The 24,888-nt window shown below is 36.6% G+C and overlaps 1 long non-coding RNA gene across 1 annotated transcript in view; it reads right to left on the reverse strand.

The window, feature by feature from the left end:
* The window catches only part of LOC138823272 (uncharacterized), a 206,267-nt gene extending 194,414 nt beyond the window's left edge, over positions 1–11,853 (reverse strand). The window contains exon 1 of the long non-coding RNA XR_011370774.1: positions 11,584–11,853. This is a non-coding gene — a long non-coding RNA (uncharacterized lncRNA). The remainder of the gene's footprint in view (positions 1–11,583) is intronic.
* Between the last annotated feature and the right edge of the window lie 13,035 nt (positions 11,854–24,888).

Genomic DNA, 24,888 nt, shown 5'->3' on the forward strand with positions numbered 1-24,888 from the left:
AGACTTAAAGAGAAGCTTCTCTGAAGAAGAAAGAAGGATGGCCAATAGACACATGAAGAAATGTTCAACATCCCTAGCCATAAAAGAAATGCAAATCAAAACAACATTGAGATATCACCTCACTCCAGTTAGAACAGCAAAAATCAAGAACTCTAACAACAACAGATGCTGGAGGGGATGTGGACAGAAAGGAACCCTACTGCATTGTTGGTGGGAATGTAAACTTGTTCAACCACTTTGGAAAGCAGTATGGAGGTTCCTCAAAAGACTTCACATAGATCTCCCCTATGATCCAGCAATCACACTTTGGGCATTTACTCAAATGTATACAAACAAGACCACACTAAAGCTACCAGCACAACTATGTTTATTGCAGCATTATTTACCATAGCTAAGATATGGAACCAACCCAGAAGCCCCTCAGTAGATGAATGGATCAAGAAAATGTGGTATATATACACAATGGAATTCTATGCCTCCATCAGAAAGAATGACATTTCCCCATTTGTTAGGAAATGGAAAGGCTTGGAAAAAATTATATTAAGTGAAGTAAGCCAGGCCCAAAGAAACATAGGTCCCATGGTTTCCCTTATTTGCAATATCTAGTATAGGTATGAGTCAAGCAGAAAAGGTCAGATAATGTGATGTTAGGAAAACGAACCCTTAAATATGTATTTTAATGTTTTCGTTTCTTTCATGCATGTGTTTCTAACGCATTTATAAGATTATTTCTTTGTTGCTTTGTATGTCCCTCCCCCACAGTGTTACTCCCGCTTTCACTTTATTTGATGTTAGTATAACATGTGGAGGAGATGGGGACAAACGAGTCGTTTGAGGATTCAGGTGGACCTGTTGTAACAAGGAGAATTACAAAATGTCATGTCAAAGCAAGCTTTACAATGTCGGTGTGTGTGGGGGGAGGGGGGTATGATTGGGTGGGGGGGAGGGGGGAGGCTGGGAAGGGAGGTGAAGGGTAAACAAAGGAGGAGGCTGCAATGCTTGGTAAGAAATGTATGCTTTATCCTGCCAATGTAATTGTAACCCCTCTGTACAGTATGTTCTCAAATAAAATAAAATAAAATTAAAAAAAAAAGAAAAGAAAATAGGGTTCTAATGAAAAGTTTAAGAACATAGTTCAATTCCTAGAAACCAGTTTCCAAGCAGGTAAAGCTTTGTTTCTTTCTTTTCTTCTTTGAAAAAAATGTTAAATTGTTATTATGAGGGTTATAGTTACATAAGTCAGGAAAAGACTACATTGCTTTTTTGGGTCATGACACCCGCTTTCTTCACTACCTCCCATTTTCCCTTCTCATCACCCACACACATGTTGGATAGTCATTTTCAACAGTGTCCAGCGAGTAGCATTGTTGCATTTTTTCACCCTTTGTCCCTTCATTTCTGTGTCTCCTCTTATACCCCCAAAGACATATAATGCATGTGTAGAATGAAAAGAAAGCAAAACAAAAAACAGCAACATAAACAAAAAAAACTATTGTTTCTGTTTTCTGGAATTCATTTTGATAAATACTATTTTGTATGGTCAGATAGATGCACATAGGCATTGTGCCTTTCTGTTCTCCTAATACAATGGCTTTATTTTTTTTCTTTCTGAATACTAAAGCTGATATTCTTTACAGAGAAGGAAAAAGAAGCGCCTCCATTCATTTTATGAATAAATTCTTACGACTGTTCCAATTAGAAAATCGTTCTGTTTGTATGTACGAAAACAATCAGCGTGCAAACATTCTGTCTGTGACTTGCAATAATGACTCCCACATATAAAAACCTTAATTGCTTTGTTTGATGCTGTTCTTTGACTATCACTTCCTGTTTTGCAAGAAGGAGAGAGAGCAGTCAGTTTGTCTTGGAGTTCCTCTATCAAGTTCAAACCCTGGGGTAGCATGGACCATTTGCTCACCTTCATTGATTAGTGAAGATAATTCTGTTTGTGTGGATAGTGACTGGTGAAGACAGGAGGGCTTTAGAAAGCCATGCTCAAACTGAACTCCCCTTAGCAGAAGAGGGAACATCAGCAAAGAATTTATTTGGTTAAGTTTTCAGTTTAGAGGGAAAAGTGCTGGATCATTGTACAAGACTTTTCTTTCTTTTTTTTTTTTTTTTTTTTTTTTTTTGGTCAGTTGTGGGGCTTGAACTCTGGGCCTTAGCGCTGTCCCTGAGCTCTTCAGCTCAAGGCGAGCACTCTACCACTTGAGCCACAACGCCACTTCCAAGACTTTTCTTTCTTTCTTTTTGCCCTTTGCAAATTCTTTATGGTGATTGATTACATAGTTTCACAAATTTCACAGTATTATCACAAACACATTCTAACTTTCATGGGGCAAATTGTCTATCGTGGTCTATAAAGTTTACGAGTTCTATGAGCTTTGACAATACAGTTATTTCTTCCACATTGGGTGATATGTACATTTCTTTCATTTTGCATAGCGTCAACTGTTCCCTCTTTCCCACTCATTCCCTCTCATTGCTGCCATTGAGTAGCTTAGTTCATTTTGGTCAATGTCCAGTGCAGCTGATGGGTCCCGCTGTTGTATGTTTTTTCCTGATTCTCTCTAGTTCTGTGTCGTCCTCCTGGTTTCCCTCTGGTATGCACATATATACCATATATATGTGATCAGCAGCATGGGGTTATTTAGTGATGATTCGACCAGATGAGTGTTGGGGGGGGTCCTTTGTTTCTCAGGTCTTGTTAACTATCATATCACCTTACATTTTAGATTTAACATCCACTTGTCAGGGAGACCATGTGCTGTTTGTCTCTTTGCTCTTGGCTTACCTCACTCCACATGATTTCCTCTAGCTCCATCCATTTCCCTGCAAATGCCATTATTTTGTCGTTTCTAATGCTTGTATAATATTCCATTGTGTATAAATACCACAATTTTTGGTTCCATTCATCTGTGGTGGGACATCTGGGTTGTTTCCATATCATAGCTATTGTGAACAGTGCTACAATAAACATGGAGGTGCATGTGTCCTTTTATACTGGTTCCTGTTGTTCAGGGTAGATGCCTAGGAATGGTATGGCTGGGTCATAAGGGAGGTTAATATTTAGCTTTCTGAGGACCCTCCAGACTGCTTTCCAAAGTGGTTGTATAAGTTGTACAATACTTTTCTATGTGAACAATTTTTGGTACCCTATAGGGTTCAGGGAACCTTGTTTGCCTCTTTAGAATTCTCTTAGCCCTTTGCAGAACTGCAGTTGAACTCTGCATAATTTAATTTTTCTTTGCAAATACTATGTTCTGAATTAATAGGGAAAGGGCACAAAAATATAACAAAATATTGTATCTGAAGCGTCCCTAGGAATAATTTCAAAAAGTCATCCTGGCTCAATAGAATTTTTATTTAATATGTTTTTTATTGTAAAAATAGGTTACAGAGGAGTTACAGTTACTTGAGTAAGGTAATGAGAATATTTCCTATCAAGCATTGTTATCTCCTCCTTTGTTTTACCCCTACCATCCCTTCCCTCCCTACCTCCCCAACTCCTTCCTCCCTCCCCCCCACAAGTTGTAAAGTTAATTTTCAACATAGTGTCTTGCACATTTCAGAGAAACAAAAACAACAGCTTTACCATTTCCATAGGGCTTTCTTATAAGTTACCTGTTTGACTTATTAAATTCTACTCCAAATCTTAAAAGGCAGAGCAAAGAGGTATTATTGTAATTCTTGTTTTATAAGGCTTCCCTGTGTGCTATTACCCAGGTAGAAGATAATAGAAATGGAGTCAGAGCCAGGATTCATGCTTCCAAATTTTATTTCACTTCTACGACAGCCCAATTCTATCCTGGGAGAACAGAAGAAAAGTCTGAGAGTGTCTGAAACCTTCCATTTTCAGTAAGGATGAACAATAGACTTTGTGAATTGTATCTTCCTTTACAGCAGTGGTTCTTAACCCTCATTGCACATTAAAATCGTCTCGGGAGCTTTTAAAGAATACCTTTGCTGGGACTTCACCCTGAACCAATTAAATCCAAGTCTCTGGGGGTGGGCCTTGGCATCTGTATTTTTCAAAAGCTCCCTTGATGATTCTAAATGTGTAGCTAGGGTTAAGATTCGCTGCTTTAGAGTAATAATCAACAAAACACTGATTGCATTTTTTCCATTGTTAAATCACTTTGGGAATATAGTAATGAAAAATCCTAATAGCCACTTCGCCAGCAGCATCAGAAGTGTGGGCCTGGCCTTGGTCCTTAGTAGGAATTCAAATAAACCTAGAGATTGACTGACAGATGAGAGTGCAAAGACATAAGATGTCTTCACTGCCTGAATCTGTAACTGTGCAACCATCAATCAAGAAAATCTGAGATAAATAATGCTCTGATCCCTTCACATGTTTTAATTATATTACCTTAATAGTTCTTACTACAGATGACCAGAAAATTAACACCTATCATCGATAGTGCTATCAACAGCCAATAATTGTTTTCTTCACTAAATAATTGGTGATTATCCTTTCTTTGCTTGTTTTTCTCTAAATAATTATGGAAATCTTTATTCATTTCAAGGTTAACCTATCAATTAGCTTATGAATGCATACCATCTCTTAGGGAAATGTTATTAAGAGTGAATGCTTGATGGGACGAAGTACTTGTCACTGGAATGCTTTTCTATTTCCTTAATAATTGGTCCATTACTGACAAATCTGATCTGGGTATTTATGGGAAAAATCATTCACTTTCTATTACTCTCATTGCTTTGCTTCTGTGGTACTCGTTTCTTTTGGGGGTCCTGGTCCTGGGGCTTGAACTGAGGGTCCGAGCCTAAGTGCCATCCCTGAAATTTTTGCTCAAGGCTAGTGATCTCACAGCTTCACTACCAGGTTTTCTGTTAGTTAATTGGATATAAGTCTCAAAGACTTTCTAGCCCAGGATTGGTTTTGAACTGGGATCTTCAGATCTCAGCCTCCTGAATAGCTACGATTACAAGTATGGGTCACTAGTGCCTGGCATGAATCACTAATACCTGGCATGTACTACTCATTAAAACATGAATTTAGTAGAATTGATTCTGCCATGACTAGATCACAAGCAGGCACATTGGGTGGACCATCTTCTATGAGAAATACTGTGATAGCAAAATCAGAGGTAGGCACAAAAAAAGACAAAAGACTTAAAGGGAGAATTGATTTTTCATTGAGTCTGAGGAAATGATTCCTTAAAAAAAGGAAGCATTTTCTGGTCTTGAATCTCTAAATCACCATATTCATTGAGTTCGAAGGCATCTGTTTTCCACATTTGATATTTTTCAAATGGGAATGTTTACAAAGTTAATCTTTTTGTTCTTTTGAGAGCACTTATTATGTTAACTGTGTGTTTTGTAATTGGAGGGGTTTTACTGCCAATAAAATATGGCATCACATTTGCTGAATTAGATTTCCTTTGTGAAGTTTACCAAACATCCACACGACAAATCAATAATGGCTGCAACCATGCCCTGTCACTAGTTCCTATGGTTTAGTTTATTTACCCAAATCTGTATACTTCAATTTGTATATGAATAAAATAGTGGGGGGGGAACTAATTTTCTCATCCTTTTTCTTTTGAGAAAACAAATTCTAATGCCAACTATTTTGAATCTTTTAAAAATAATTGTTTTATAGTACAGATAGAAACACTCCAGATTATTGTGACGCAAAGACATCACATTCTAGTAAGGCTGTTAGGATCATTTCTGAGAATTGAATTAGAAATGTGACAGGTAGCCCATACTTTACATAACTCTGTTAAAAGGACTCTGTGCGCTTACTTTCTATGTCTGTACTCAAATGTCAGGTAGTGCCTGGTGGCCTTAATGCATTGTAACCTAGTGGCCTGAAATAATTAATGGACCTTGCTGGACTCTCTACTTTCTGTCAGAGAATGGCTGGGGCATAAAACAGAACAGAGTCCAGTGAGTTAGAAGATTATTTTTCATTAATTTTTATTTTTCCCATTGTTGCAGTTGCTTTGAATAATAAGACTTGTCCTGATCAACACGCATACTATTATGAGTTAGCAATTTTTCACCTTTCCCCCTTCTGACATATAAAAATCGAAAAAGCTGACATTTAAGTGTATATACTTTTCTGGCCTTAAAAATCAGACAAGTTGTGATTGTTGTTTCTCATTGTCCTAAGTTGTATTCAATGGGTTTTTTTTGGCTGAGAGAACTATTTTCATATTGTGCACATTGGACCTATAGAGTTGCAGCACCATTTGTAAGTTATATTATTAGGAAAGCATATATCAAAGCCCAGGACACAAGTCCTGCATAGGACTAAGTAACACGCTCAGCAGGAACTTTGTCTTCGCATGCCTTCATATATCTGAATCTTTTAAAAGATGTGACAATCTTTAAAATGATGTTTCTTTCCCCTGTACACAAAAGCCATCACTTCAAAAGCCTTTGATTAATTTGAACACAATCAAGGCCATAGGAGATAGCTGCCATTTAGTGAGCCAAAGCAATCCAATGCCAACTGCAATAAACCTATCAAGCTGTCATTGAGTCAAGCTGTGAGAAAGACTACAACGATTACAAGCAATAGTTTCCTTCAGTGGTTTCATAATTTCAATTTTTTTTGTTACATTTTCAGATCTCCAATAGTTCTAGTAAGAATGCCTTAGGAGAGAAATATTTTCCCCAGGGGTTACTATCAACAACTTAGTGTATTGGTTTTTTTCCCCATCATTGATTTCAGTATAGAAGCTCATCAGGCAAGAAATATTGTGATTATAGCTGTATATAAATTATTTAAAGGGGTTCAGCCAATCAAAATAGAGATCTAAGTGACTATTTTCCTCTTGATGCCTTTGTGACTCCTATTCAAAAAGCAAATTTCTGATTGATAGGAGAGTTTTGAAGTTACTTCAAAAGGGCCATTTTTTTTCTTTTTTGGATGGGAGGAGACTCTTGATATGAATGGTTCCTGCACTTCAATGATAGCTCTTTTCTGACAACTTTGCAGAGGAGAAAGAAAGAGACCAAAATAACAACAAGCTGGGGAGTAGGAAGTGGAGAGAGGCTGAAAAAGAGATAGAAGGAAAGCACATAATTACAGTCTGTACTGGGAAAAAAGATCCATGTACTGAGCATGTACCCACTTATCTCATCTTTGGAAAAAGAAAGCCATCTCTGTTGAATAATGTCACCTCAATAATTTCCATCAATATCAGGTTCTCACTCATGCCTTCCAATGGAAAGAATTAGCACTTTGCAGATAGACAATAGCATGCTTGACTTCATACTTTGAACATCACAAAACCAAACGCCAATCACTCTCCTACCTAAATTATTCACTGCATTTTGAGATTTTTTTTCACTTTTTCCCCCACTTTTTAAGATAACATACCCATTGTCTCACTATGCATCACTGTATACCAACTCTCTAATTAAAGCTAATAATTACAGATTACCTCATTTTAGATAGAATCTGGAAAAATATCATTTCTTGAATTATGTAGGAGAATCCGTTCAGCTTCATTTTTCTCCCCCTAAAATTAAACCTGGAAAACCTAGAACTTCCTAAGAGCTGGCAAAGGTAGCCTCCAAAGTTGCCAAATAAAAACAGATGACTTAAATTTGGAAATGCATTTTAAAACACTATTACTTTCTCCTCCAAGTAGATTGTGCAAGTGACATACATGCTTCTCATAAGTAGGCCATCTACTCAAGATGGAATGCCCTCCCTGATGGATGGTACTTATGGAAAAGTGGAACAACAATATCGTGCCATTCTGAACAACAACTCCACAACAACTTCCTCTATCAACAGTGTGGTCTCTATTCCAAAGTACTGTAAAGTATGAGGGAAAAAATAGGAAGTTATAAAGTCCCGATTAAAGCATTTAGCTTGGCAAGTCATTCATCTCTTTGGCTTTATCTGCTTAGGGTGTTTACTTCCCTCTGTGAGCAAATTTCTACTGACAAGTAATTTTTTGGAGGACAGCCAAGTGGGGTGTTTGGGAGAGGGGGAAAAAATCTCTTCCATTATGAAAAAACTGGTGAAATGAAAGTCTCACGAAGTGACATTCATTGTTTCAAAAATAATACACTTTCTCTAGTCTCCTGTTCATTCACCAAAGGGAAGACCCCTTTGGTTCTTTAGTTCTCATCAGGCAATGAGATATATGAAATAATTTGGAACAAAATAATTTTTGTAAGACATTTTTTATCCCAAAATTCCAGTTAAGAAACAGAAATATTATCTGTTGTGATCTCTACCACTGCTATGTAACTAAGCAGGAATAGAACCAAAGAGGATCAGTTTATAAGGGCACAGAATCCAAATCCTATTAATTTGTTGGAATGATCTATGTGGAAACTAAAATGCTGGACACCCATTGCTTACCTATAGCATTTATTGATGTTTGAGTTAGATGTTCTGAGTAATTTAAATATAAGGTGCTCCTAAGAATTATCATATGTGTTCATGTTATCATTCCGACACAAGGACAATTCTTCTAGGAAATAAATCACTGGAATGCTGGTTGATACTTTTCCTACTCAGTTTGTCTGGAAGACAGAGACGAAGCCAGGAATCTCAGTTATGTGTGCTCTGAGCCTTCCTCCTTTTGGGTACCTTCCAAGTTCAGAAATCAGGATGGTATCAACAGAGGATGCCTGACATATGATGATTTGATTTATGTGATGATTTTACAATGATCCAGTGTCTATCCTGCACTTTGACTTTTGACCTCTCTCCAGGCTAGGAATTTGTTATGAGATACTCTGTGGAGATGCTGGGTAGCAACCTCCAGCCAAGCTCCCAATCAGCCATGTGATGATGAAGGCAAACGATGATGAATCAGTACAAGGCTTGGGTGTGGTTTATCCCTTAAGGGTTCATGTGTTGGAAGGTTAGTCCCCTATAGGACAAGATTAATAGGTACTGAGCTTTATGGAAGGTTGTTAGATTTTAGAGTGTCACCCCCAGGAAGAATTAAGGAAGGTCTTATGGGATTTCATGAGATGGTGGTAATTCTCATGGAGTTCCTGACTTCTTTTCTCACTAAATATCAGAGACAAACAGATCATTCCAGAAATGGGCTTCCAAATCTCCCACCCAAAGGGAACTTTGGTCCCTGTCTTACATTGTTTCTACTACTACAACAGAATACAAGAGACTGAGAAATTTATTTTAAATAATACCAAAAGTTTATCTCCCACAGCAGAGGAGACTGAAAGTTCAAGATCAAGATTCTGGAAGGTTCAGTGTCTTGCAGGGATCTAATCCCTTCCTCCAAGATGACTCCTTAAACAGTACCTCCACTGGAAGAAGAAACAGTATTATCTCAAGACAGAGGGTGGAAAGGCAAAATAAAGAGATGACCTTCTCCTTAAGCCCTTTTATAAGGGCATGGAATCCAAATCCCACTCATAAAGGGAGAGCTCTCATATCTAATCATCCTCTCATACAGTTACATTGAGATTTAAGTTTCCAATGCATGAATTATGGGACCACAACAAAATTTACAGCAGCCACTGAAGCTTTGTCTCCAGGTATGGTTTAAAAAGCATACTCACAAGCTCAGGCCTATGCTCCCAGAGCTAAGGAGGTAGGGACAGGAAGATCATGAGTTTAAGGGCACCTGATCTATATGGATCTAATCTGTCTCATGAAACAAACATATACACATACACACAAAAATCAAAACAAACAAACAAAAAAACTTAGAAAGCACAATCTACATGAGTCAGGGCTCGTGATGAGCAGAAGGGAAGTTTCAACTGGGAGCAATTTTAAAATTCTCCAAGAGATACTTGAACAATATCTGGGTGTATTATTGCTTGTGAAAAATTCAGAGAAGTGGCTTCTATAAGCCTTTAGTGATCAAAATTTGAGATATTGATAAAACTTTTTGCGATGCACAGCATAGTCCTAGAACAAGCAATTATCTGCGCCAAATGTCAATGGTGACAAAGGGGAGAAACCTTGAGAAACCTGGAGTACAGTGATTAATAAAGGTAGAATGTGCTCAACATTTGGTCTAAAATAATTACACTTAAGTAGCTATCAAATACCTGTAAGATGAAGGTAAGGACAAAAGATGAGAAAGTCCTCTATTTTTCTTGGAGGCAGGATGGCATTGTGGACAGAACATAAATTTACCCTGATATTACTGAGCTCAAAGCCAACTGTGACACATACCTTCATGGGTACATTGGGTACAGTGTGCTTAGCCTTTTGTGGACTCAGTTTACTTATGAAATGAGGAAAATATTTCTCACAGGATTAGTTATTAGTAATATCATTAAATACATAACAGTTACTTCACTCCAAGAAAAGACTTGAACTACTACTCAGGAGATGATGAGCAACTACAAATTAAGCAACCGTAGTGTAAATATATAGAATCAAACATTTAAAACATTTATGAAAACGATAAGACTTGTTGGACCAAGGGATGTGTAGAAATGGAAGAGAGGAACCAAGGATAATAAGAGTAAATAGGTAGGGTTACCTTGAGCCTAGCTATGAAACCTGTAGAAGACATAGTTTACAGGGGGAGAAACAATTCTATTTTGGATATAAAGCCATGGGTACCTTGGGGACAACAAGCTGGAGACATAATGGGTATAATGATTTACAAGACACTTGTACATGCGCTGTTCCATTGAAGCTTTGGTTTCTCATAATAGTCTGGCAGGAAACAGGTATTGTTATTCATATTCTTGAGATGGAGGAGGCTGAGGCTCATTAAGTCTAAGAGAATTGTTCAAGAGCATAAAACAAGAGACTCTAGAGTCTGGCTTGACTGCCTCTCAACAAGACTTTTCATGAATAGCTCCAGGTGAAAGTTGGGCACAGTGGCATCTATAATCCCAGCCACACACCGGCAGACAGAGGAAGATACTGGGTCAAGTTTAGCTCAAGCACAAATCCTCTCTGAAAAACAATCTAAAGCTAAAAGGGATGGAGAATTGGTTTAAGTGTCCTTGAATTCAATCTCCAGTACTATTAACAATAAATAATAATAAATGCCAAGTTGGCTAAGTAGTACATGAGTTGAGGAAAGTGGGCCAATGTTTGTTGGGTTCACTATGGGGTGTCATTTGTTTCTCAAAGTTCATGAATAGTGAGGAGGGAGCTGTGATGATAGTGAAGACAGATATACACTACAGCAAAAATATTTCATAGTTCACTACTTGAACAAAGGGGCCAAAAGAAGTTTCAAATGAAAATATTAACAAGCACTATCAACTCAAGGAAGATGATATGAACCTTTCCTATCTATGAAATGATGATGTCAGTCAAAGGAAAGACATGAGTGAACAAATATCCATCAGGCCTTAATTTTTCAGGAATGAATCACCTCCCACACTCTGAAAACTGATGCTCTTTCTTTCCGCTAGCAATAGCAAGCTCAGGGCTCCAAGGTAGAGCTTGCAAAAGGCTGAGTTTACACAGGTTTGTTTATTGCACTTGTAATGTCTAATCACTTACACTTTTGGCTGAGGGGCACATATTTAAAAGTGCACACGTGAAAACAATTTGATTCATCATGTAGGTTCTCAGTTCTGAATCTGGATTTCTAAAAAAAAAAAAAAAAAAAGTTTACCCAGCCTCATTCTACCTACCCTCTGTGGAGTTTCTGGCAACTCATGGCCTTCAGCATCCAGGGTAGGATCTGCTCCCACTGGCTGGAGCAGTACTTTCAGAATGGTCCAAAGAGAGCTGGATTATACTTGAAATAGGCTCTGCATTCTCCTCATTCTTCAGTATTCAACTTTTTTGTGTTCATTATTCAAGTTTCCTGCAGATCCATGAGGTCATTTCTGCTTTGTGGCCACTACATAGCTTCAGGTTGTGTTCCCTTGGTATCCATTACATCCAATGTCTCCCCCTCCTCTGTTCCTGTCCCTCATTCCCAAACTGGAATAGCAATCCTTCAATCATATGGGGTCCTCATATCACCATTGTGACACCACAGACCCACGGTGACCTGATATTCCCACTGTGACTTCCCTGCTTCACTGTGGCTTTCTGCCCACTGTACAGAGACATTGCCATTTTGGTACCAAAGATCAATTGTGACCTCATATCCCTGTTATGACCTCATCCTCACTATGTCATGATATTACCACGTGTCCTCATAGACCCACTATGAACTCATATCCCCAAATAGGGCTTTTCCTATTTTCTTAAATTCTTGAGGGGCTTTGGCTCAGTTTATGGGTCTTTTTCAAAGATGTAACTCTTTTTGTTTTTCATTTAATGAGCACCAGTTTTTATCGTTACCGTATCTTTATTTAAGGTGCTTTTTCTTTGTAATTTGTTCTTTCTAATTGTTTGTACATTTATTCCTCATCCTTCTTCCTCTGTTTTGACTCTGTCTCTCTCCCGCTTCCTCTCACTCTCTCTGTCTTCTTTCTTTGCTAGTCTGTTTTTGTTCTAATCTAGATATCACTAGATACCATTGTTTGTTCTTAGAAGGAAGCTGTGTTTTGGGAGGGTAACTTTTTAAAATATAATTTCATGATTTTATGAAAATGTATCCTGAATGCTGGGCACCAGTGGCTCATGCCTGTGATCCTAACTACTCATGATGCTGAGATCTGAGGATGGCGGTTCAAAGCCAACCTGCACAGGAAACTTTGTGAGACTTTTCTCTAATTAACCACCTAAAAGCAAAATGTAGAGGTATAGCTCAATTGGCAGAACACTAGCCTTGACCAAAATAGCTCAGAAACAGTGCCCAGGCCTTTAATTCAAGCTCCAGGACCATCATTTGCTTTTAAAGGTATATGAAAATGACTAGAAAAATTTTGTATTTACTAAGATTTTTTAAAATTTTGAACTTATTTTTATATTTTCTAATACCTTAGTCCATATTAGCTTATTCTTACCCCCTTTTTTCTCTGTAAATATTTTCCTGAATAGTTGCATATTATGTTGTAGTGTGTGTGTGTGTGTGTGGCAGCTCTGGGGCTTGAACTCAGGATTTCACACTCTCACTTGGCTTTTTCACTCATGTCTAAGATTTAAGTGTGAACCATTGGTTCTCAGCTCTGTTAGAACATTTTTACAGTGCTTTCCATTGTAAAATCTACTATTCATACCCATATACCCTTGATATAAACTCTTGGTTTCTTTTGTTTCACATATATCTAATACATATTGTCTTTTCCTCATTTTCAATTTTCTTTATCCTTTTAAAAATGTACTTTCTATAAGAGGCATAAAATGGATTTTATTTCTTAACTCTCTAAGGTCCCTATCTTTTCATGCTAGAAGCTCTTTTATGCACATTTCACATTTGAAATACTTGACTTTGTTCCTTTTGCTTGACTTTATGGCTTTATATATTGGCTTTATATTTTTTTCCTCTTAGTTTTTCAGATTTCATTCAATTACTATACTTTTTCTAATTATTTTCTTTCTTAAAATTCCTACTCCCCTTTTATGACTATCAATGGTTTCTTTTCATTCCTCAAACTTATTCAGATACATATTTATCCTAACTTAAAAACAAGATATTTTTATCCTCACTTTTCTGCCTCCATCAGATTAAACTTGAAGGATACATTGTCTTCCTCCCTTTTCTTCTTTCTTTATAGTTCCCTCTCTCATCGAATCTTTCTGCCCTTTCACAATTGTACCCTTGACTAAATTTTTTTTAAAAAAATATTTCTTCCTTGGGGCTGGGAAAGTGGCTCAGTGGTAGAGCACTTGCCTTGCATGCCTGAGGCCCTGGGTTTGATTCCTCAGCACCACATAAGAAAAAAGCCGGAAGTGGCGCTATGGCTCAAGTGGTAGAGTGCTAGCCTTGAGCTGAAGAGCTGAGGGACAGCTCCCAGGCCCAGAGTTCAGGTCCCATGACTGGACCCCCCGAAAAAAAAAATATATATATATATCTTCCTTATATTGGCAATATTTCCTTTTCTAAAATATTATTAACTGAACATGTGGACTTCTGGTTTCCAGTCCAGCTCTTTTATCTTTTCCGTCAAGTTTTCATCTAGATTTAAGATGAAGATTCATCAAGTTGAATCTGGATTTAAGATAAAAGTCCTGTACTTTAAAACCATTAGTTTAGCTTAGTTACTACATTTCTCTTCCTCCTGTTAGATTTTGAAATTATAAAACTTCTATATATTTTTGCTATGTGCATCATATTTATATTTCTTGTTAGTTTATTTTGTTTTTGTGCTGGGTTTGATTTTCCTAATTGCCCATATGGTTCTTAAGTATCTGAATTACAGCCTATCTGTCCTAAAAGTTGTTGTTGTTGTTTTGGTGAAGAGAAGACTCCTTGTGTTTGTTTCCTCTGATTTCATGCTCCATGTTGATTCTATCCCACTTCCATGCATGGGATTACTGTTCTTACAAAAGAGACCTATCAACCTTTTATCATGTAACCTCACAGAGACAAAATGAGCTGTTCATGACAAATGGAGCTTTATGCAGCATTGACTGTCAGTGGCCAAGATCTTGGACTTCTTAGCCTCCCAAACCTTGAGAAATAAGTATATATTATTTGTATAAAGACCAGATTATAGTATTTGTGGTAGCCACTCAAATGGGCAACACATGGACATAAGTGTTCAGAAGGAGATACTAAAAGAGCCCATCAGAAAATGAGAAGTGGAACAATTTGAACATTTTTGGGCTAACCTCACGTTCCAGAAAGCAGTAACTACTTCAGCCTCTAATTTTTTCTTCATCGTCAGTATCTGTGTGCCTTCATTCTTATTTGACCAGGCTTTTCCTTAGTTTAGTGGGGCCAGGAAGACTAATTTGTATGCTTTGATTATAAAGAGGTATTTAAGTTCTGACCCATGCTAAAGAAATTATTCAGATGCATACTTAAAAATAATGCTAGTCCAGCCTCAGGGAATGCCCAGATTTATATCTCACCTCCTATGTGACCACCATAGATGTACCTGGCCCAGGTTCCAATGCACAATTATAACCATATCATGCCCATATCTACTGGATAAAGAAAAGCAAAAGAATTGGCCTCCAGAGACAACAAGGAAAATGTAAGGCCTAGTAACTCCTCCCACCCCCACCCCATCATCTTCTCTATATGATGATTTACAACACTTAGACAAAAGTGCTTTATAAAACTCCTTTTGATTGGGTTTATCTCACTTTAGGTAAAAATAATCAATGTAACTAACTTTTACCCTATACATGCTAAAGTAGTTTTAAAAAGTAATAAAATATAAGTTAAAATATCCCTAAAGTATGCAGTGAAAAAAATCCGTGTGATAAAACTTTATTCATATTTATTTCTTATTCGTAGTACAATTGCCTGAAATTCTCTACAGGTGTCTAGGATTATTAGAAAAGAAATAAATAGTTCAAGTTTCTGTAGTTATGCTTGTAATGAATGCTACTCACTCTATGAAAAAAATTTCAGGACACTTTAATTTATCTAAAGAGGCTGGCTGAATTTGTATCATTTTGATCTAGACCTTTTAGCTTCTACTGATTATAGTCAATAGATTAAACAAAACACTAATTCTAGCCAGACAAAAATTTTTGAATTAAAGAGAAACTAGCCATCACTAAAAAGCAGGATTTACTCTAAACATTGAGTATTAGCTTTTATCACCTGAGGGTCTAGAAAATCCTAGTCCAAATATTCAGAACAATGAAATCCAGAGATTCTGCAGGTCTTGTTAACTCATTCTTATTTTCAGAACTCTTTCTAAGTTTATTCCAAAGAACTTTTTGGCCAAAATGTTGGAAACAGTTGTTCTATAAAGGTTAAAGCCTTAATTATCTCACTTCCGTGGGGCATAATGGAAAATAATATATGGTACATTTTCAATGCTATCTGAAACAGGTATATATAACACACGTAACAGTGAGAGTATGTGAAATATTCAAAGGATACATAAATAAGAATAATTAGAAAGAAAGGTATTCAACACTAAGGGTAGAAAAATAGCCTGTCAAGTGATTATTTTCAATTTCAAGTCTGTTATCTCTAAAATATTCTGTAGTGCATATTCATATAGTTATAGGAAGGACATTTGGTTTGGCAGAGAGATCTCCTGAGTCAAAATAATTCAATCTACTCCAGATTTCCAACGGCTTGCTACATATTCCCATATGGCATTTCTGCCAGCCTCGCAAAATCAACTCATCCAAATTTGGGCACCTTTCCTTCTATCCCCTCTTTCCTCATAACTCATTTTTCCTCTAACAATCCCTCTAGCTATTGATATTTTCATTCAGTTATCCAAGCTGGAAAAGCTGGAGAGCTCCTTCATCTTTTTGCATTCCTTAGATTCCAACCACATCGGACCACTTGCCTGTCCTTGAACATCCTTGGTTCTTGGCTTTGCATAATATTTGCATGAAATTTACTGGTTGCACACACCTCATGTCAGATCTGCAATACTCCAAAATGTGAATCTCTTCAAGCACTTGTTATGCTCAAAAATTTTAGATGTCAGAGAATTTGGGGGTTAGGATCTTTTAAGATTTGGATTTTTAGAATTATTTTAATGTCTATTCAGCTTCAAACTTTCCCAAGTAAATTTTTCCTGGGGAAAAATTTTTACTTCAAATACTGCTTCCTAATTGGAATCATACTTCATTCTGTCCCCTGTGTTTTCATGGATAATTTGTAAAAGAAATCTAATCTTTCCATCTATATTTTATTTCTTTTACAAATATGCATGTCGTACCAAATCATACTAAATATTGTGATAGAAATTATGTCACAAGTGCCTTCATGAAAATAAGTTCAAATAACCTCATGATGAAACTCAAGGACATGGAAGGACAAAGGTAAATCCAACTCCAAATTAGTATAAATGTAGAAATAAGTAAGATCAGAGCAGAAGTAAACAAAAGAGAGTTTTAAAAGCTCACAAAACAAAAGAAATGAAGAACTGGATTTTTTATAAGATTAACAAAATTTTCAGACCCTTCTTTGATTTTTTTAGAAAGATGTGACCCAAATAAAATCAGGATGAAAGATGAAATAGGCAAAATGACAACTAATAATATAGAAACACAGAGGATCACTAGGTACTGTTGTGAACAGCTATGCGTTAATACATTAGGAAATACAGAAGAAATAGGACAAATTTCTGGACACTGTAAGCTACCAAAATGGAACTGAATTGAATTGAATTGAGGATAGAGTACCTGCATTGACCAATAGCAAGTAATGAGAATGAGTCATTAAAAAATAATCTCCCAACAAGGAAAAGCAATACACCCAAGGCTTTCACTGCTGCATTTTAATAAATTTTCAAAGAATTAATGATATTTCTCAAACTATTTGAAAATATTAAAATGGATGAAATCCTCCTAAACTCATAATGTGGGTCAATATTATGCTGATATCCAAACAAGACAAACAGAACCTATATACCAAAATCCCCAATGAACATGGTTATACGTGTTTTTAACAAATACTAGCAAATCTAATTCAACATTATACAAAAATATAATTTTGTATCATCTCATGGATACATGAATGTTTCAAAATATTTAATCTAATATTCTTAATACCATATCAACTGAATGAAAGATTATGATGTCAATAGATGAAAAAGTACTACTTGATGAAACTTCACCTGATTACACAATAAAACAAATCCTGGAAAATGTAGATAACAAACACAGTGAAGCTTATACATTACAAAGCCTTAGTATATATTATCCTGAGTGAGAAAAGGCCAAAGTATTTCCAGTAAGGTTAGGAATAAAACAAGGGTGGCCATTATCAGCATATTTATTCACCTGTTTTTGGAAGTGATAGGCAGAAAAGTAACACCAGAAAAAGATAAAAGGTATCCAGAGAATTCAGATTTTTCTCTGTTTGCAGATGACATGATTTTTTTTAATATTAATTTATTTTATTTGAGAACATACTGTACAGAGGGGCTACAATTACATGGGCAGGAAATGCATACATTTCTTACCAAGCATTGCAGCCTCCTCCTTTGTTTACCCTTCACCTCCCTTCCCAGCCTCCCCCCTCCCGATGACATGATTTTTTTATTTTTATTTTTTATTGTGAACATACTGTACAGAGGGGTTACAATTACATGGGCAAGATAATGAGTACATTTCTTATCAAGCATTGTAGCCTCCTCCTTTGTTTATACTTTACATCCCTTCCCAGCCTCCCCCGCCCCCCTACCTAATCCTCCCCCCCCCCCCCAGATGACATGATTTTATATGGAAAAAAACCCTGAAGATACCACCCCAAAATCATATAAACTGATAAATGAATTCACTAAGATTGCAGGATATAAAACCAACATCCTCAAACACATAGCATTCCTACACACCAATAATGAGACTGATGAAAAGGAAATCAAGAAAGCAATTCATTTAAATTAGCTACACAGAAACACAATCAAATAAATTTATTCATAGAAATTAATGCTAATTATGAAATATTTATACAAGAAGTTGAAGCTGACGTGGAAAAGAGTCCCATTCTCATATATTGTGAGAACAATGTTAAAATTCCCATAGTATACAAGGTGATTCTGTTGTAATACCTGTGATATTTTTCACAGAAATACTCCCATTATACTTTATATGGAATAATAACAGATTAAATAAATGGTCAATGCAATCTTCAGCAAAAGGATAAAGCTGGAGGCATTATAATCCATGACTTTAAATATACTATGAAATGATAATAATTACAACTGTGTGGTTTGGGCATCAAAACAGACACATAGACCAAATGAATGGGATAGATTAAATCCATGTATTTATTGCTCACTGGCTTTTACAAAGGAAGTAAGAAAGTACATTAGAGAAAGGAACTTCTCTTCAATAAATTGTTCTGGGAAAATTGAAAATCCATATGTAGATTATTCTAGGCCCACTCTTTCACCATGCACCAAAATACAAAAATCAGCCCACAAGGGATCAGAAACTTAAATGTCAGGTTCTAAATTGTGAAGTGCTTAGCAGAAAATATGGGGTCATGCTTTAGGACATTGCTATGAGGACAGAATTTTTGGATACAACCTCAAATTAACATGCCATAGCAAAAACAACTGTCCAATTGGATTACATCAAAATAAAAACGTTTTATAGAAGGAAACAATGCAGTAAAGATGGCCTACAGAATATGATAAAATACTCATATTCCAGTCAACTTATAAGGACTTAGTTTTCTGAATCTCATACAAATAGGTAGCAATCTGATGGATATATGGTTGACTAACTTGACCAGACATTTCTCAAACAGAAACATAAAGTATATGTGAAAATGACAAAAATAATTAATTATAAGAAAAATGCAGAGCTGGGAAGGTGGTCAGTGGTAGAGTGCTTGTTTTGCATACATGAGGCCCTGGGTTCGATTCCTCAGCACCACATAAGCAGAAAAAGATGGAGTGGTGCTGTGGCTCAATTGGTAGAGCACTACCTTGATATGAAAAGCTGAGGGACAGCACCCAGGCCCAGAGTTCAGGCCCCACAACCAATAAAATAAAAGAAAGAAAGAAAAGAAAAGAAAAGAAAAATGAATCTTGCACCTACATTTTTCTAATTTGGGGAGGGGAAGGGAAATAACAAAATCCTGAAGCAAGGATACAGGTTGATCCATTGTAACAATGAGATGTACAAGACACTATGTTGAAAATGAACTTTACAACTTTGGCGAGGAGGGGGGAGAAAGGTGCAGGGGGGGGGAGATGGGAAGGGATGGGAAGGGGAAACAAAGGAGGAGGCTACAATGCTTGATAAGAAATGCATTCATTACCTTGCCCTGTAATTGTAACCCCTCTGTACGGTATTTTCACAATAAAAAAACTTATTAATATTTTTAAAAAGAAAATGAACTTTACAACTTGAGGGGGAGAAGGAGGAGTTGGGGAGGTGAGGAAAGAAGGGATGGTAGGGTTAAAACAAAGGAGGGGGGAACAATGCTCGATAGGAAATGTACTACACTATACCTTACTCATGTAACTGTAACCCTCTGTGTAGCAGCTTTACAATAAAAAAATATTAAAAAAGAAAAATGCAAAGCTAAGTCAGAAAGTGATTATCATCACACAAGATGATAAGAAATAAATTCAGTAAGGATGAACAGAAAGGGGAACTGTTCTACACTTGATAAAAATGTGAATTAATGCAGTCATTACTTTTTTGAAGGAAACATTACCAACCATATAACTCAGTAGATGTATATCCATTAGCTTGTATGTATTTCCAATGAAGTGAGATTAGTACGTTAAAACGACCTGTACTCTCATGTTTATTGTAGCCCTAATCAAGAGAGGGAAGGTATGGAATACATCAACTATCAATGAATAAATAGGGAAAACATAAAACTGTCATTTTCAGCATTATAGTTGGAACTAGAGAATAAATTACATTAAGTAAAGTAAGTCAGATACTAAAAGACAAACATTGCCTGTCTAACTCATATGTAGAAACTAAAAAGTTGGTCTCAAAGATGTAGAAAATGGAGCAGTGGTCACAAGTGACTGAGAAGGGTTCAGTGGAGGGAGGGATGGAGAGAAGGTAGTTAATGGGTAAAGGGGTCTAATTGGATAGGCAAATAACACTTTGTGATCTCCATAGCTCCTTAAAGAAACTGTACTTGTCAACAATGAATGGAGTATTTCACAATGGAGTATTTTCACTATTGATTCTGAATGCTCCTAATACAATGAAATGACATGTCTGAAGTTATCAATAGGTCAATTTGCCTTAATCTGCTCACTATTCAGTGTTTATATGTATTGAATTATTATTTAGTACCAATAAATACATATACTTACTATGTTTCAAAGATCTGCTGGTCAGAAGTCTAAAATGAGATTTAGGAAACTAAAACCAAAGTGTCAACAAAGCTAGTTCTATCTGGAGGTGGAGAACTTTGTTCCTTGGCTTCTTTTATCTCTTGCATTTTGAAGCTGAAGACCACATCAGTCCAGCCTCACCTGTCATCACTTCTTGTATTTATTCCCTTTAGTGATTCCATTGGTCTAACATAATAATTCAGAATAATATTCCCATTTTAAGATGTTTAATCATAAATAAAATATTCCTTTTAGTATAAAAGATAGAATTTACGATTTCAAATATGAGGACATGGTATTAGTAGGAAAAGATTTTGCTTCAGTGGAGCCACAATTGAAGATACTTGATCAGTACTGGATTTTTACACCAGGGATTTATAGCTCTGTACACAATTGAACCAACTAGCCACCAACAGACAGACACCTCTTCTAATAGACAGTGGCACCCAAGAGATTTTTGATCTGATAAGAATCCATGAGTACTTACTAAATATAAACTTCAAAAGTTACTTAATGCCATTCATGGCATAGAACAGGTCAAACCATCATGCTTAAATAGAAAATAAAATTTGTGTGTTTCAATCCATGCTGCCTTTTATTAGTTCTTTTAAAATTTATGTTGTACAGTAAATTCCCCCATATAAATTCTAAATACTGATCTTTCTTGAAAGTGCATGTATCTGCTGGAGGGATAGCTCAGCAGAAAGTATTTGCCTTGAAAGTGAAAGGCCTTGAGTTGAAACCTTAGTACTACCACCAAACAAAGGCAGTGTCTCTTACTTTGTTTCCTAAGAGGCTGATGATAAAATGGCTCTCTTCTTCTTTTGTTAGCTTTGTCAAGTGAACTAATCATTGGAGCCACTAGCATGATAGACAGTTAAAAGACTCAAATGTCAGGATGTTTTGATCAGTCACGTCAATAGTAACTTTCAGATTGAATGGTCCTCTGGTTTATGTCAAATCTTTAGCCTGGATTTTTTTTTCCTTCAAAAAATAGAAATTGCTTACATTCTAATGTAAACTCCTTTTTTCTGTTGTTTACACAGCTCACTTTGAATATCATTCACCTGTTAGTGAGCAATGATATGGGACACAGCCCACCATAGCCTGAGAAGCAAATATAATCCCTGTGTGCATTCAGCTTGTGATCACTATAGGATTCCGTTCTGTGATTTGTGGAAAACAAAAAATGGTTTGTCACCAACCTACAAGTGTTTGAAAATTTCATACCAATATCCTCTCAACTTCTGATTTGCTCACTTGTTGGCTGGCATGTTGCCCATTTGCACATGATTCTTTTTTATGATTTGAAGGTAATATGCAGGTAGCTATCAAGTTACTTAGAAAGGTAAAGTTGTATATTTGGAGAACGTGCCTTGCTGTAGATGTTAGACAAAATGGAAAGATGGACATTTCAGATTCCTCATAAAGTTGCAATTTTAGAGACAGAAGATAGACACAGTATTGTTCTCCATGCTCTCCAAACTGATGCTTTTATTAAGACTTCCCCCTCCCAAAAACTTAAACACTTCTCTGCTTCACAATCATCAATAGAATGACCTAACTATCCCCAAATTATTTGACAGCAAAAATCCCAGGTGAGACCCATTATTCAGTCATAATCATGTCTACTTGAATAAATAAACTTCATTATCTATGTGCTGAAATTCACGAACATTTGTGAATGAAGTGATATAGCATATTGATGTTGCTTTGGTCCATTTCTGTAGTGTAGGTAACATGTCAGCTTACATTTCAATAGCCTATTCCAATTCAGAAATTTTTGAAAAAGTTATCTGGAAATGTTTCAACCCAACAGAAATGTAAATCAATTTTTATCTGTGGTTAGCCACTGGCAGTCAGGGGTGGATTTTCTGTTCTCCATGTTATAGTCCTCTTGTTAAAATAGTTAGGGAGCACCCCTGGGAAATGCTATATGTAGATGGAAACTGTTTACATTAGGAAGTGCAAAATCTGCTCTTTGTGTCCTGTTAGTTACAAACACATTCTCATCACCGGTAGTCTGTTCTCCTAGAGGATTACAGGATCTGATGTTCGCCTCTTCTCCATGAGCACCCTTCTACTGTGTGTCACAGGGAATTTCTATGTCAAGCTGAAGTAGTATTTGAGCTTAGCATATAATTTTACCTCATGTAACTTTTTCATTCAAGTGGGAACCTACTAATTTGGCATCTGACAGTCTTCCCAGCTTCTGTTGATTATGCGAGACAATGCTTCTAGACAGGAAAAATATATTAGGTGTTCTAATGCTTGATAATATATCTTAAGTACATAACTTGTATTTAAAACAATTATTGAAAAGACCATGTTAATGAACTCATCACCTTTGTTGATAGATATATTACTGGTTAAACATAGTTAAGGTGTTGAAAAGATAAAAGAGTTATATTCTGTGCCTTTAGTAAAGGGGGGAAAGATTCTATGAACAGTGTTGCAAATTAAAAGCTGTCAGTTATCTAAGACACGACAACATCTTAGAAAGGGGAGGGAAGGAGGCTGGCGGTAAACCTAAGTTAACATTGAGTTTTTAGTTCAGTGCTTCCACTGTGTGTCTGAGAATGCTAAGGAAAAGAGATAGAATATAGCATGAGACAAGGACCTTAAAGAACATTACACCAAAATTACAGGTTTTGATGAACACATAGAACCTGAGGCCCTCCTACAGGGATTCTTTAATCATGGAGAAGCCAGAAGTACAAGGGATAAATAATGGTAGGAAATGGTAGGATGATCAAGGCCAATTTTGTCCCAAGACATGTGTGCAGACTGACTGGTTTGCCAACATAGCATATCACTGAGATGTGGGATTCCTGATGAGAAATACTTGTGGTTGTAGCTCAGTGGCTGAGCACTTGCCTAACACACATAGCCCTGAGGTTGTATTGACAGCCCACAGAAATATACAAATAAATAAATACATATCTAAAAACTTAAAAAATATAGTTCTGGAATGGTGGGCTGAACAGGTGAAAGAAGAATTCCTAATTATTGATGGATTCTAGGCCAGACATTATATCAGCTTCTTTCCATGAATTCCTTCACTTAATCTATAATGTTCTTATTTCATCAATGAAGCAAGTAAAGATTTGGAAAATGGCAAGTGATCGCCCTAAAATAATACAGGAGGTCTGTAATATTTCCTCTGGTTAAAGTGGAGAGTGTTTGGTTGGAAGGGTAGGATATCAGAATCTGGGTAGAATCACTTCTATTTTACTGAAGAAGAGATGAGAATAGCTGAGGCTATTCTTTCAAAGATGGGGTGCCAGAAAAGACGAGAGTCAAGATTAGAAAGTTTATTCTGATAATTTCATGTCAACGAAAATGCCATCAAGGAAAATTGGAGAAAGGAAACCAGATGTGAGAGAGTTTAAAAATGGAAATCTCTGACTCCATATTGCTTTAGAATTTAGCCTCAACTCCCATCAACCATCAACAGCAGAGCTTCGCCAGGGGTCTGCTGAGAATGCATTACACATCCCCATGAAACGTTTACCCTCCCCTCAGCATCTAAGCAGTGGTAGCTAGGCTACTGGAATGGACACACACACACACACACACACACACACACACACACACACACACACACACACTTTGTTTTTGTAAAGATTTGTTGAACATCAATGTAACAGAAACTCTGACCCAAATTTCACAACTAAAGACAAAGAAAATCTTCCCTGGGTACAGGACCTTTCAGTTGGCATTTGAATGGGGGCAGATGGGGAGTGAAGCAATGTGGAATGTGATAGAGGAGTCTTCCATCCTGGGAGACCACAAGAAGACTAGCAAGAGGCAATAGACTTCCACTACATGGTACTATTATGGCCAAGAGTTCTGCACTTCAAAGTGTAGTGTGGATGGTTGATACATGAAAGTGGAGAATGGACCCAGGTAGGTTAGAGAGCAGCAGTTTTGTTTGAAGGATTAAAGAATTTGAATCTTTACCTCACTAGCAACAGAAAACCTTTGAGTTAATGAAGGTTTGTATTAGGGAGGCCACTGATATGATCCAAATTTTATTTCTAGATACTTTTGAGAACACAGGGACATAGGAAGAACTTTGAAGAGGACATGGGTCGGGGGGCTCAGATTTAGGCAGCAGGACTAGAGAGAAGCAGA

This window comes from Dipodomys merriami, unplaced genomic scaffold, assembly GCF_024711535.1.
Source record: "Dipodomys merriami isolate MVZ:Mamm:240054 unplaced genomic scaffold, mDipMer1.0.p SCAF_12, whole genome shotgun sequence".
Lineage (NCBI taxonomy): Eukaryota > Metazoa > Chordata > Mammalia > Rodentia > Heteromyidae > Dipodomys > Dipodomys merriami.